General features: G+C 61.8%; 1 protein-coding gene across 6 annotated transcripts in view; it reads left to right on the plus strand.

Annotated features, from left to right (window-relative positions):
• The window catches only part of DAGLA (diacylglycerol lipase alpha), a 63228-nt gene that overhangs the window by 22775 nt on the left and 25677 nt on the right, over positions 1 to 14776 (plus strand). The window contains exon 1 of one of the 6 annotated variants that reach the window (XM_070564116.1): positions 2105 to 2270. The exons of 3 other annotated variants lie outside the window; for them this stretch is intronic. The gene's annotated coding sequence lies outside the window, so the exon portion shown is untranslated. Of the gene's footprint in view, positions 1 to 2104; positions 2271 to 3203; positions 3225 to 4909; positions 5104 to 14776 lie in introns of those variants that run through there. 2 more of the 6 variants (XM_070564118.1, XM_070564117.1) reach the window with 2 other exon arrangements.

Genomic DNA, 14776 nt, shown 5'->3' on the forward strand with positions numbered 1-14776 from the left:
TTCCCTGCCTTGCCCACAGAGTGCTGTCCAGCTGCCGTGAAGCCCCGGATGTGGTTGTTGCCGCAGGAGAGCCGTTCAGGACTGAGCCTGGATCTGGGGCATGGGCCACGGGGGGTGTGGCAGGAGCCCAGGGCTGGGAGTCAGGAGCCCTGGGTTCTGGGCCCAGCTCTGCACTGGCTCCCCCGGGCCGTGCTCAGACGTGGCTCCTCCTCAGGCAGCAAGGACTGGATGGGCTCCTGCCACCTGCCAGGCCCTTGGCTGGGTGCTGGGGACACAGAAGGGAAGAAGACAGGCGGGGCCTCTGCCCTGGGAGCCACACCCGGTGGGGAGGGGCAGACAGTAAACTTATTACCAAACGAATAAACTAGAGAGTGTTAGATGGTGGCAAGTGCTGAGGAGCATAGAACAGCAATGAGAGGCAGAGGCCTGGGGGCACCTGACACTGTGTGGGAAGGGCAGAGGAGGGACATTTGAGCTTGGAACTGAATGACAAGAGGGGCCCAGCCACGCAGAGATGAGGGGAGCATGTGAGGGCTTGGGCCTTGAGACAGGACACGCCTGGCTGTCTGGGGGACAGAGAGAGGGCCGTTAGCAGGGGCGGCGTGGGAGGAGGGGAGGGCAGGCAGGCCAGGGAAAGAAGAGGCGAGTTTTCCAAGTGTGCTGAGCTCTGTGCAGTGACTGGAAATGGTGGGTGGGACAGGGACATCCTCTCTCCCAGCCTTCATTTCCCCTCCCGTGTGTGGTTTCCATCAGCTCCGAGATCTCTGCCTGGGTGAAGGCCTCCTCCGTGGGGCCGTGTTCGTGGTCAGAGCCGGGTGGCAGGACGAGGAAGGACTTCAGTGTTGAGGGGGAGATGCCTCCAACCTCCAGCTTAATTGTGGGGACCCTCAAATGTGGGAGCCGAGCCTGGTGACCACCCCTGAACTGGTGTCTGCTGGACCGACGCCCAGGCTGTCGCTGTTGGCCTGGGGACAGGCTGCCCCAGGCCTCCATTCCCCTGGCGTGCCTCCAGGATCCCTGAAGCAGGGCGCCGTCCATCTCTCCCTGCCTGCAGGAAGAGACAGCAGGAAGTGCTCCAGGGCGCTGAGGGCACATGCAGTGCTGGCCCCGCTGCCTGTCCAGTTGTGCAGGCTGTTAGGCTGGGGCGTCCTTGGCAGCACCCTCTCCCTTGCTGCCCGTCCCCCTGGCACTGTTGTCTGCTGCCCCTCAGTCTGGGCCCCTTCCTCTCCACCCTCTTGCCTGTCTTGGCCCGTAGTTTCCTGTTGCTCTGGGGGTAAAGCTCAGACTCTGGGCTTGGCTCACGGGGCCCCGCCGGCCTTTCTACCTCGGCCCTCCTCTCGGCTCCCGTCTGGTCTGATCTTTGCTCCATCCACCGTGGTCTTCATGCCGAGGGGCATCCTCCATGCAGCTCCCCGCTGCCCTCTCCTGTGGCCTCTTTACTCCTTGTGCTTGAGAGCTCAGTTCCTGTTCCCAGTTCCAAGGGCGGGTGCCCTCACCTCCCTACTTGGGCCCTCGCTTCTGAGCACATGCCGTAGAGTTTTTTGTTGTTCTGCTTGAAGATGAGCTTGAAGTCTCTCTTTCATTCCTGCCTGTCGGCTCGGTGAGGGCCGCCCCCACATCGGCTTTTGTTTATTGCTGTGGCCCCTGGCATGTAGCTGGCACTCTGCTTATTTGTCAGCTGGATTGAGAATGGCTGCATGCGTGAATTTAATTTTCACTAGATTTCACCTGTGTCCACACCGCCCAGAACCCACCCCTGGAGCTGTTTCCAGCTTTTCCCCCTCAGATCCTGGCCCTGCCCTAAGCCAGGGGGTCTGGAACCACACCCTGGCTACATACGAGGGTTGGTGTCCACAACTGCCGGGCCCGGGGCCACCTCCTGTCCTGTGCTCCCGGGTCTGCCAAGCCTGGGGTCTGGGGCCCGGGCCTGTCTGCGGTCTGTCGAGGAGGGGAAGAGCTCCTTGAGAAGCAGGGTACCAATTGGAAGAGTGAGCAGGCGAGCGCCCTGTCAAAGTAGAGTATGTCCCAGCGGGCTTCCAGGGCGATGACAAGTTTGGAAACCAGGTCGAATTGCAGAGGAACCGTGGGACTGAGAAGGTGGGGTGAGGGCCCAGGATCAGATGACTGTGGAGCCTCTGCCCCTGAGCTGGAGGCCGCGGTTGCGCTGGGTGGTCCCTGGCTGAGCGGGCTGCCTTGGGTGCTGTGTCTCCCCTGCGGGCCGCCAGGCCTCTGCTCTCCGGGGGCCGGTGTCCTCTGCGCTTGCCATGAAGGTAGGAGAAATGCTGGTCCTAGGAGACTCGGCGTTGGGCATCCACAGCTGGCTCCCCCCGTGTCGGGGTTTTCCCTTTCCTGGCGGGGCCCTGTGCACCATGGGAGTGGGCTTCCAGCCTGCCAGGATGTTCTGGCCGGACAGGCTCTGTCGGACGCTGGCAGAGAGGGTGCACCCAGGAGGCCCAGAGCCCAGATTCTAGGTCACCTCCCGCAACATCCAGAGGCAGGAGTGGTATTTATAGCAGCCAGTGGCCACTGAGGGAGGGGAAGTCAGCAGGAGCGATGACGCAGGCCGCCCCCCACCCTGATCCCTCCGTCAGGCTCTGGCTGACGCCCTCACTGCTACCCCCCACTCCAGAGCCTTCCTGGGGCGAGCCGGCAAGGGCTGGGCCTGCTGAGGGAGCAGGCATTGTCACACTGCCTCCCGAAGCCCCGGAGGAGGCGAGATGCCACTTTCTGCCTGGCAGGAGCCTTGGCCTCAGCCCGTCTGGCCAGGACCTTGTCTGTCTCTGCGGCCCCAGGTGGGCAGCCCATTAGCACTCGGCACACGGCCCTCCTGCTGTCTCTCTGTGGCACTGTCAGCTCTCGTGGAAAGGTTCATCCGCTGGAGTCACGGGCAGCTTCGCTGACCTCCCTGGGGCCCGCAGGGGTCAGCGAAAGGCCTGGCTCGTCCCACTAGTAGCAGGCAGTTAATGGGGCGGACCGTGGGCCCCTGCCCCAGGTTGATGGGGAGGAGGCCCCCCCCAATGCCCATTCCCTCCCTGCCGTGACCTTGTTAAGCGGTAGTGGAATGCCACTCAGGGCTGGAAGGGCGGCAGTGCCAGCCTGTGGTCATGAGGGCTGTGCCATGTGTGTGGCCCCACTTCCACCTCCTGCCACACCCAGGGAGCAGACCGGGAAGCAGAGGCCACAGAAGTGACAGTGTGACAAGGCTGGTGCCCCAGGCCCCGAGGGTGAGTCCTCTGGGAAGGAAAGTGATGCCAAACTTTGGAGTCTGAGGTCCAGCCGGCAAGGCCCTGTTCTCTCCGAGCCTTTGCCCCCCACATACAAGCAAGTCCTTCTTTCCTGCCCAGGCATGAGTGGGCAGAAGGCTGACATTTATCAGGTGCCTGATGGGGTTGCCCCCGTTGTAGGGGCCAGTGCTCCCCTCCTGGGCTCCCCACCAGTGCCAGTCTCCGTTGCCCAGAGCCTCCGGGCCCATCCCCCAGGGAGGGGAGGGGAGCAGGGGGAGGCCGAGGTTTTTCCTTGGGAGCGGAGAAGGCGAGGCAGGTGCACCAGGAGCCTGCAGGAAAGTGGGTCCTGACTTCACTCATCTGTTGTGGACACATCAACCAGTGCTGAGGCCTAAGGCCGACTGGGGACAACCCCCGGGCTTTCCCAGGAGGAGCCCCTGCAGTGGGTGGGCCATCTGGAGAGCAGGAAGCACCGGCATGGGCTCGCTTACTCCCTCACTCCGCTGATGAGCTGATGAGCAGGTGGGAGACGCAGACCAGACGGGAGCAGGAAATGGCCGTGCCTGCTGGCAGGGACGGAGCGGGGCCGTGGCTGGTGGAGAGTTTGATGGCTAACGGTTGGGAGTTGTAATCTGATTTAAAGGGCGTTTCAGAGCCATAACCCGCTTTTGAGGAGGGGATTGATTTAATTAAGACTGTAAACTTTGTGTGCGTGTAGCTAATGCCCGCAGCACTTTACAACTTTGAACTCACTTTGTCCTCACAGCAGTCCCAGAGGGAGGCACTGTCATCACCATCTCTGTTTTACGGATGACGAAATGGTGGCTGACGCGTACTGAGAAGTGGCTTCTGCGCTGTCCTCTGAAGGTCGTGCTCAGTGATATCTGTGTGAACAGAGGCACTGGGACAAGAGCCGGGTCTAGCCGTGTCCTCCACCCGGTCGCAGAGGGCCTTCTGAGCCCCCACCCCTCCTTGGAGGCCTGTGGTCCCTTGAGCTTGGGTCCAGCCTTGTCATGCCAGGGAGGTGGGAGGGAATGAGGGGGTCTGAAAGACCGAAGCGTCGGCCACAGTGCTGTCTCCAAGCTCCTGGGTCAGGTTTTTCTGTGACCCCTTTTGCCCTTGTGGCTCAGGCCAGGAGACACTTGTGATGGTCGAAGTTGCTTGGGCTCCTGCCTGGAGCCCCAAGGCTCTCGCCTCGGCCATCCTGCACCCACCAGCAAGTGGAACTCTGAAAGTCAAGGCCAGAGTGGACCTGAGAGGTCATCCTGTCCACTGCCTCTCAGACATTTTAAAGCACTGAAGCTGTTGAGTTCAAAATGCAGTGTTACGAGGAACCCCAATACGTGTGACAGCTAAAAGCTGCTCTGACAGGCGGCCTGCAGACCCCACCTGCTGTGACCAGCTCCTGTCATCCGGGGGTGCCTAAGCGTTTCCAGAAACCCACTTGGAAGAGCGCGGACACCCCCTCATGGGGCACAGGAGAGGAGGGTCTCGGGGCAGGGTCTGTGCTGGGGTCATGTGCTGTTGGAAGCAGCACGTGCCACCTCCACTCGTGCTCCGTGGGGGCCGGGGGTGGTGGCCCTTCCTGTCGCATACAGGAGCTGCAGAACTCCTCCCCTGGGGAAGAGCTTGTGTTACGCAGTCACTCGATCCCCGCCTGCTTCTGCGATGCCCAGGGAATGGTCGAAGTGAAACCCAAGAGCCCGAGCGGCCGGCCTGTGCCCTAGATGGCTGTGCTGCCCAGGCAGGTGACCCCTCCGCAGATCAATCCATGGCCCATGCAGCCTCTGGAGTCTGGGAAGCATTTCCCCCCATGCAGACCAGACCCCGAGGCCCGACCCACAGCCTGAGGCGGCACACAGGACACCGTTGGCACAGGGTATGCTGGGCATGGGGGTGGGGGTTCCCAGAGGGAGCTGTCAGCCGAGGTGTGCCCACTTAGCATCCTCATTAACGGCCTCTTTAGGGGGCCCCTAATGAAGTGGAAGGTGTTAATTCCTCTCGGAGGTGTTGCCAGCACCCGGCACAAGGAGTCTCCTCTCGGGAAAGCTCTGAGAAGCCGGCCTGAGCATTGCAGCTGAACTGCCTGGTGGGGGCTCCCAGCAAATGGCTCACAGGAGAGCAGAGGCCCTGGGGGAGCCTGGGGGTGGGCGGGGGGAGCATGGGGGAGCGGGAGGAGGCTGGACTGGGCAGTGGGCATGAGCGGTGGGCCTGTGCCCCTTGGGACTGAGCTGGGAGGGGGCCTACAATGGGACACCCTGAAAACTCTGAACAGACAGACCTGGGGCATTCTGGCAGGAGCAAGGCGTGGCCCTGGGCTGGAGGTCCATGGGCTGAGCTGCCCCTGGGATGGTGATGCCCATCCCACCGGCTTGTGGTGGATGAAGGAGGAGGGCCAGCAAACCCTCAGCCTTGCGGGTGGGTCTCCTCGGGGATGCCACCATCCCTGCCCAAGAAGGTAGGTCAGGGCGTTACGTAGGTTGTCGAGGATGAAGGCAGGTGTGGCTCAGCCTGGTCCCCAGGGATAGAGAGCAGGGCCTTTCTCTTTAGGAGGGTTGACTTAGATGCCAGAGAGAGGAGCGTCCCTGCCACTCCTCAGGGGCAGGAACTCGGCGTAGTGAGGAAAAGCTCTGAGCATCAGGAGAGGTGATTAGTAAATAGTGACGAAGCCACTAATGCTTTCTGTGAGCCGAGAGTCGACATGCATTATTTCATTTTCTCCGCGTGACTCCCTGTGAAGCTGGTACCTTCATCATCCCATTTTGCAGATGAGGAAACTGAGGCTCAGAGAAGTGACAGTCACAGACAACGAGAAGTGATGGAACCAGGAGTCAGCCCCAGGGCTTGGGGGCAGGCAGCCGTGGGCTCACTGGGTGGCCGCCACCGCCCAGACGCTCGCCTCTGAGAGGAGGGTTCCAGAGAGCAGGGTAGAGATGGGTTAGGGCGTGAGGAGACCACAGGGTGGCCTAGGAAGGACTCTGCCCAAATAGAAGCAGACTGGGGATGGGTGCCCGCCTGCCCGTGTCCTCCTGCAGACAGGCAGGAGGAAGCAGCCTGGGGCTTGGTGACCCAGGCGGCCGGGCAGCGCCCATGGGGCCAGCCGAGCCCGCCCCTCCGGGCCGCAGGCACTGGAATGCGTGTGGGATGAGGGCCTGTTCCTAGTTTCAGGAAAATAAATGGTCTCCAGGGGAGACTCAGAAACAAAACCTGGCCTGGCCGGGACCTGGGGAACCTCTTCCACTGTTGGAAACAGATCCATTCTGGCCCAGCCCTGAGGGAGCCCTGGCATGAAGCCCCCGGAGGGAGGACCTGGGGAGGGCGGTGGGGGGAGGAGGGCGGCCTGGCTGCCAGGGAAGGTCCTGCTGCCCTCCCTCCTGGCCCTCCCTCCTTGTTCCCCGTCCCCAGCCAGCCGCCCTTCCAGAATAACTAGCAGGAAACCAACGGGCCCAATTGATTTCCTGGGAGTTGGCTGGTGTCAGTGTCAAGGCCAGTGGCAGATGGCAAATTCTGCCTGTTGTAGACGAGTGGAAGATAATTAGCGTGAGAACGAGAAGCTGAAGCCCCTGTGATAGATGGAGCCCTGAGGAGGGCTCCTCGGGAGGGGCTGGAGCACAGACTCCAAGCCTCACGGCCTGGCTCTGCTGCTTACCAGCTGAGTGACCTTGGGCAACTTCTTAACTTCTCTGGGCCTCCTTTTCCTCATCGGTAAAATGGGGCTAGGAATGGCACTTGCCTCATAGGGTTTTAACAAGATTAAATAAGAGGAAGTAATATCTGTGAACTGCTTGCCACAGGACCTGGCGTGTGGTAAATGCTGTGACACAGGAGCAGCCGTACACACCCACCGGCTTGTAGTGAGGGGCATACGAGACACCTCCTCCGAGGCCATCCCAGGGGGAGGGTGGGGAAGGTGCTTGTCAGTCTAAGACCCTGGGGGCAGAGGGGACCCAGTGGCGGTGGCGTCTCTGTCCTGCCCCCGGCCCTCCCAGGCACGCTGTTTTAGTCCCAGGGCCTGGGCGTGTGGGGACCCGTCTCCTGCTGAAATCCGGCCCCAGCCCTGGGCAGGCGCGGCTCTGCCTTCTGCTCTGGCACAGCTGATGCGTGAAAAGCGACAGCTTTCGGGCCCTTAACTTGGGTTGCGCACACCCGGGCACAGGCTGGTGGCGCACGCGGCCCCCAGCCCACGCGTGCTTTCTCTCTGTCACCTCCCTCGCCGCCTTCCCCCTTCCAGGGCCTTCTGCGGACCTGGGAAGGAGAAGGGACATTGGGGTGGGAGGAGCGTGTGGGTCTTTGTGGCTGTGTGCGTGGGATGAGGACTCGGACCCACAGCCGGAGAGGTTGTTCCCTTTCAAGTGGCTCCAGGAGGCCCTTGAAGTCCCTGCTCTGCCTCCTTGTTGTGGGATCTGTAGGCAAGCCAGCACGTCTCCCTGAGCTTGTTTCTTCATCTCTAGAGCTCGAAAATACCCCTATGTCTCGATGAGGCTGGGACAGGTGATACAAAGTGTCCAGCTCTGTGCCGTCTCGCAGCCCCACAGCCCGCTCACTCAGGACAGACCACGGGACCCCCCTGGGCTCAGTTCTCCTCCTCTGCAGAATGGGCGACACCCACACCTTCCCCGACCGGGAGTCTGGAGCCCCGGGACTCAGAGCTCTTTGTGGGCCCTGAGGCCCTGCCTCTTCACCCCGTGAGGGGATGTTCGAGGCCAGCTTCTGGGGTCAGAAACAGGCATTTAGCAGAATCCTGCTCCTCAGAACCAGCATGCAGCGGTTAAGCTGCGGGCTCTGGGACCGGGCTGTGTGACCCAGGCCAAGTCCCTCAGCCCATCTGTAAAATGTGGTTACAGCAGTATGTCCCTCACAGTTGTCATGAGGATTAATGAGCTGTGATTGTAAAGGGCTTAGGGGAGGCCCAGACGTGGTAGGCAACCGACGAATGCCAGAGGAGGTGAGTGGCTGGGTCCCCAGCTTGCAGGTGGGCCGAGGTCTCCCCGCCATCACCTGGAACTGCGCTGCAGTGTCGTGAGCAGTTCTGGTCCTGGGTCAGTCCCTCCTCTGCACGTGCTCTCCACGTGAGCCTCGTAAGCCAGCAGAGAGCTTCACCAGCTCTCTAACTGGCCCCGCAGCTGAGAGTGGAGGAGTCGGGGTTTGAGCGCCCCGGCTAAAAGGCAGGAGGCGGCTGCCAGCCCTGTTGGGCAGGAGAGTGGCCCGTCGGTGAGCCCGCCCTGGCTGGGATGGAGCCTCTGGCGGCTACCATGCACCCTGCAGGCTGCCCGGGGCCCAGCTTCACTGCATCAGTCCCCTGAGTTAGATGCCCTCGTAAGACTTGACAAGCTCCAATGCCCAACCCAGACACCCTAGGAACCACACAGACCAGGAGCAGCCAGCCGGCCGCAGGTGCCTGTCCCTGTTACCTCTTTGAGAGCTCCTTCTAACTTCAAAGCCTCCTCACAGGGGGAATCCCGTTCATCACGGGAGTGGGAGTCCTGGGCCTTCGCCTCTGGGCACCAAGGATCAAAACACCCTGAAAGAGCCCTTACAGACTCCCCAGATTCCCTTTTTGCTTTGGCCACCAGGAAGTTCAGTCTAATGATAGTTTTCCGTGTAGCTCCTGTGTGGGCCTTTATGTCTTGCATGTGTACACCAGATTCCCCGACTTCCTATTTTAATTTATTTAGTTTTTGTTCTGAAGTTTGTTTGTTTTTAAATGTATACTCTACCTTTTCCCTGTTTGTGGGTCCTATAAGGCACATGCAGCTGTTGGTTGTGAACACAAATAAATACAAACCTCCCATTAGCCCAGGCTCCTCCTTCTTCAGAAGAAACCCAGGGCTGGAGGGGCGGTGACTTTCTGGCCTGGGGACGCTGCTCTCGGTCTGGGACTGGCCATTCTGGATGTGGCCAGGCCTGACCCCATCACCAGCCTCAGCAGGCAGGGGTGGACTAGGGGTCCGGGGAAGGTGGGCTGGGGTCTGAGAGCCTTGTCTCCTTTGCCAGCCGAGCTGCGGAGCGCTGGGGTCCCTGCCCGCGGGGAGGCAGAGACCGGCCGTGATGCCCGTCTGGAGCTGCACGAGTGGTGCCTGCCTTCTTGTGGACTGGTCTCCGGGAGGGAGCTCACGTGGGTTTTGGCAGCTTTTGAGAGGGTTACGCACCTTCAGGAGCGTGAAAGAGAGGCTGTCACCCATCTTTCTGGGTGACACTGTTGACAGCAGTGTCTCTTGGGGGCTTCGAGGGGGCTGTGCAGCGGGGAAGGAGAAGGGCGGGGGCCGGCTCGGGGACTCCGGGACCGTGTGTCCAGCACCTGGTGGTGACGCTGCAGGGATGGGTGTTACAGGAAAGCTGGGGGCCTCTGGGGCCTTTCTGAACTCAGTTTTCTTATCCCAAAAAGGGGGGTGGCAGACTGTTTCTGAGGCCCCATCTAACTCGGATGTTCCTGCCCGAGGTGAGGGCTTCGGACGACAGCAGGAAGGACCCGGGCCTCCTGCCGCTCGGAAGGTGTCGGGGCGAAGTCCCTGAGCCTCCGTCTCCTCGTTCTTCCATGGTAATAATCACAGAGGAGTGCTCACTACGTGACAGGTGCTGTCTTAGGTGTGTGACTCGTTGAACCCTCATGACAATTCTGAAGCATTGTCCTAGGTGGTGTTCAGTAGCCCCATTGTGGAAATGAGGAACTGAGGCACAGAGAGGTTAAGTAACTTGTCCGAGGTCCCACAGCCAGTAAGTACGGAGCCAGGGCTCAGACACAGCCTGTGTTTTGAGCATGTGAAGTGTGAGTGACACTTCCTCTGCATCGCTGCTGACAGGCTGGAAGGTGGTTAGTCCGGGGCTTGGGACACAGGAGGCGCTCAGCTGATGTCAGATGTCTCCCTGTGGCCTGGACCTGGCTGTCATCCCTTCCTTCAGGCTCAGTCTCCAGCCTATCCCTGGCCACCTCTGCCTGGTCGGAAGCCTCTTGGGCTGACCTAGAGGCTGGAGGTGGCAGTGGACTGGCCTCCCACAGCACATCATCCTGTGCCCTGTGGGCACCGGCTTCAGCCTGACTCCCGTGACCTGGCCTGGCTCCCATCTCCCATCGGCCCCAGGCCTGACCTCTCTGAGCCGGGCCGCCTGGAGGCGGCCACAGCAGCCCATGCCCTCCTCCCTCCCCTGGGGACTCTGGGCACCCCGCCGGCTGGGACCCGCTGCCCAGGGGCTCTTCTCCCCGAAACCTGCTCCCCGGCCAAGCCCAAGGGGACGTTAGGATCAGGGGAGGAGACCCAGCCTGGGGTGCTTTAGCCGGCAGCCCCCCAAGGCCCACGGCGGGGGCAGGTCACCCAGTCAGGGCTTCTGTCTGCTCCGGCCAGTCCTTCCCGATCAGCTGGAGCCAGTCGTGGGCATCAGCAGCGCCTGCCCAGACCCCCGGGCCAGGTCACAGGTCACCCTGCCAACAAGTCCCCCAAAAGCCCCTCAGGAGCTCTGTTAACAGGAAAGCCACCGCAAATGGAGCCGTGGGGTCTGCCAGCACCCGTGCAAACCTTTAGTGACATCATTGCAGTGAGTTCTCCATACAGCCTGAGGGGGTGGTGCTCCCCTGGTTTTGCAGACAGAAGAAACGGAAGCCTGAGAACACTTAAGAAAGCCCGAGGAGGGGAAGATGGTTCTCCTGAGCCATCAGGGGAGCTGGGCTGGGGCACATCTGGAAGGGCGGAGGCTGTGGGCTGAGAGGACCCGTGTGACCCGTGTGACAGGGAGGCGAGCTGTTGCTGGCCTGCTGGTGCAGCTGCCTCGGGGGATGCAGCAGTACTTTGGGCCTGGGCCCAGGCTGCTCCCGAGGAGAAGGACCGGATTCGAGGTTGGCTGTGTCACCCTCCAGAGGCGGGAGGGCAGTGTGAAGATGGACGGTGCTGCGGGACCCTGGCCTTCAGGGACTCTGAGTTGAGCCGGGGCTGGAATGGGCAGCAAGGAATCAGCAGGTTTACTGTAAGACAGTGTGCCCAGCGCGACACTGGGGTGAGGGGTCTGGGGTGGTCCCGTCAGGGAGCAGCCTGTTCCGCCTGAGAAGAGTGGGGTGGGTGGGGCTGGCCAGGAGCATTCCAGAGATGAGGTGACTTTTGGCTGGCCTAGAAAAACGAGTGGGATTTTGCCTGGCAGAGGAACTGGGGCAAGCGAAGCATGGAATCTTCCAGTGAGATGTTTTTAGGGAACAGCAAGTTTGGAGGAGTTGGGAAAGGAGGATGGGGCAGTGTGAGAAGGGACTGGAGCACCTCCCCAGCCAGAAGGAACCAGCGGCAGCAGGGGGGATCTGTGCTAGAGTCTGTCCCCACGGGTTGGGGAGTAGCTTCCTGCTCCAGGACTCAGAGAGGGCAAGGCACCTGCCCAAGGTTGCACAGCCTGACTGCTGGTGACTGCGGCCCTTAGCTGCTGCCTAGGGGGCTTGGACTTTATCCTGAAGGCCAGGGGGAGCCATGGATGGTTTTTAAAGTAGGGGACAGCATGTGCATTTTTAAAGAGTTTTCTATTTTTAGAAAAAGGAACTCCCAGAATGGTTGCTGCTTAACCAACGGGTCTGAATCACCAGCAGGGAAATTGGGCTTTGTGGGTGGGGGAGAAAGGGGCCCCCAGGGCTGATCAAGTCATTCCTTCCATGTGATGAGGGGCCGCCAGCAGAGCCCCTGTTCTTCCCTGCTGGAGGGGACACCACGCCTGTCCTACAAGTGCCACTGTCTGGGGTAAGGAGGCGAGGCTGTGTGCCCCCCACTGTGGTTGTTGGAAGGCAGGGACCCTGTGCCCTGGCGGTCAGGGGCGGGGAGGGGGGGGACTCTGTGGCAGCCCCACGCCAGGAAGTAGCCTCTGCCCTCCCCATCCTGAGACATTTCCTCCAGATGAAATCACATCCCAGCAGGGGAACAGGCCCCCATTGTGAAGGGCCGGGGTCTCAGAGAAAAGGCGCCTTTCAGGCCCTCAAAAATAGCAGCCCTGAGATTTATGAACCCTCAGGGACTCGAGTCGTCTCACCCTCCCCCAGCAGCAGCACAGGCCCTGTCACCCCCACCCCAGACCATGACCTGTTGGTGACCAGCTGGAGGAGCCACTGGCCAGGCAGGGGAGGGGTGGCTGGTCCATCAGGGTCTCGGGCTCCCTTCCTCCGCCCCCCGCCCCCCGCCCCCGCTGAGGCATCACTGGCGTATCCAGCAGGGCCAGGGTGTCTGCAGACATTTCCCCCACGTGGTCCTCACCAGAACTTTAGCGGGTGGGGATGAGCGACACTTTTACAGCTAAGGAAACTGAGGCACGACTCGTAAGTCGTACGCTTAGCGGGTATTGGAGCCCGGGTTTGAAGCCAGGCAGCCTGGGCTCCCAGCGCCATGCCTGGGATTCTGCGCTGGTGGGCTGGCCCTGGATGCAGGCCTGTCATGGGGTGCCCAGTGGGGTCAGCCTGCAGGAGCCCTGCCACCTGATCTGGGTGGACTCTGGCACTGACCACAGCTGGGGCAGAGGCTGCACTGGCCACATCACTCCAGGGTCTTGACAGATCCTTGGCTGCCTCTGTGGGGCCTCGTGCCAGGCTCGCCCCATTTCTCCCGCCTGAGAGCGGGGAGGGCGGGGCCGTGTGCACGTGTGGGGCTGTGTGTGAGTTTGAGGGTGTTGCGTGAATGGTACGCATGAATCGAAGAAGTGTTAGCCGCTCCAGACTCCAAGAGGGGAAGGGTGGGGATGAGAGGCGCGTGCCCCTCCGGGCGATTGGGAGGGCGGTCTGCGGGCCAAACCTGAGAAGCAGATATTCTGGGATGCTGGCAAGGGCAAGAGCCTCGCCCGCCAGCCCCTCCACGGGTCGGCACTCAACTTCCTCCCCCGCCGCCCCCAGGGCTGGCCTGATTAGAGGGAATGCATCTGCTGGGAACCTGCTGGTGCCAGACCTCTCAGTCATTCCATTCATGTGAGGGGGGCACCCTGAGCACGCCCCCCCCCCCCACATTCCACCTTACCCTCCAAGAGCCACCTGGAGATGGGAGGGGCTGTAGAGAACTGGCGGCTGAAACACCAGCTGTTGGCAGCGCAGTCCTGCTCCAGCCCTGCTGCCACCCACGGTGTCCCGGCCCCTCCCATCCCGTCATTTTGAAAAGAAGCAGTGCTGTCAGCTGCTTGTCACAGACACACCACTGGAGCCCCAGGCCCCTGCGTTCCCAGAACCCCCCCGCCCCCGCCCCCAACCACCCCACCATGTGGCTCCCGCGCTCTCCATCCTTCTCCTTGCTTCCCAGAATCCATGCTCCGACTCCTCCTCGGAGAGACTGGGATGATGTCACTTCCTGAGGGTGGGGGGAGGAGTAGGCACGACCCCAGCAGCCTAGCCCGCCAGCCCGCCCGCCAGGCCGCCAGCTCCCCGGGAGCAGCCTGGCAGCGGCTGGATGAAGTGGCTGCTCCAGAGAGAGGGAGAGGGGGACGGAGACGGGTCAGGCTGGCCATGCCGGCCCACCACCCGGACCCACATCCCCTCGCCCACCCTGAGGGCCTTGCCCACCAGTGGGGGAGGCTCGGCCACTTCCTTCTCGAGTGATGCCTGTCTCTGTGGACACTCATTTTCCCCTGACTGACCACCTGCCCCTGGACCAGGTGCCATGTAAGCCCCTGCTGGCCTGGGGGCAGCTGCCCACCCATGGGGCACCCAGCCCCTCTCTGCACAGTTCAGCACAGGGCTGCCCTGGAGCCCCTCCCTGGGATCTCCTGGACCAACCCCCTGTGGGGAGCCTCCTGGCCTGCACCACTGTCCTCATTCCTGGGGCCCTAGGGAGTGCGGGCCCCAGATTCCTGGGCACTCCTCCCTAAGCTTGCCTGTGGCTGTTTGAATTCAGTGACTTCAGAGAGTTGGGCAGCGGGCAGTAAAGGCTGCCTGGCTCGGGGTGGCATGGGAGGTGCTGTTGCCGGGAGGGTGGGTTACCCTGCAGGGCTCACCCAGGGCCTTTCCGGCAGTGGGGCTGGGTGCCCCAGCCATGCTCCTGACCCCCTATGTCCACCCTGTCCTCCCCTACCAGGAGGCCTAGCTGTGGTTGGGACTTCTGTCTGATAGGTGCAAAATCGAGTCACAGAGCATCCTCCCGGGGTTCCAGCAAAGCAAGACAGCGAAGACCTCATTCGACAGATACTTACTGAGACCCACTCTGTGCTGGCCCTCCCACCCGCCATGCTTGCAGCCCCATGCATGCCCTCACCCCCACATTCCCCATGGCCTTCAGCCCTCCACCCACCCTGCTCGGCTCGTGCTTGGTCTGGGGGGCCCTCCCTCCCCCCAGCAATGTGTACACTGGGCCACGTCTCCTTGAGGAAAGGCCATAGGGTGCCTAGGGACTCCCCCGATCCTACGTGGGGAGCCAGGGGTGAGCCCAGGTCTTGAATGGAGCTGAACAGTCACGGTGGAGTAACCTCAGGCAGAGTGGATCCCATGGGGCCAGTGCCAGTCTGGGGTGCAGGAGAGACCTCACACCAAAGCCGCTGTGGCTGCTGAGGTCCTTCCTCTTGGCTCTGGGCGGTAGATAGGGCGGGAGGCGGTCCTGCACAGGGATGGGTCAGTATTTCCA

This window comes from Equus przewalskii, chromosome 11, assembly GCF_037783145.1.
Source record: "Equus przewalskii isolate Varuska chromosome 11, EquPr2, whole genome shotgun sequence".
Classification (NCBI taxonomy): Eukaryota; Metazoa; Chordata; class Mammalia; order Perissodactyla; family Equidae; genus Equus; species Equus przewalskii.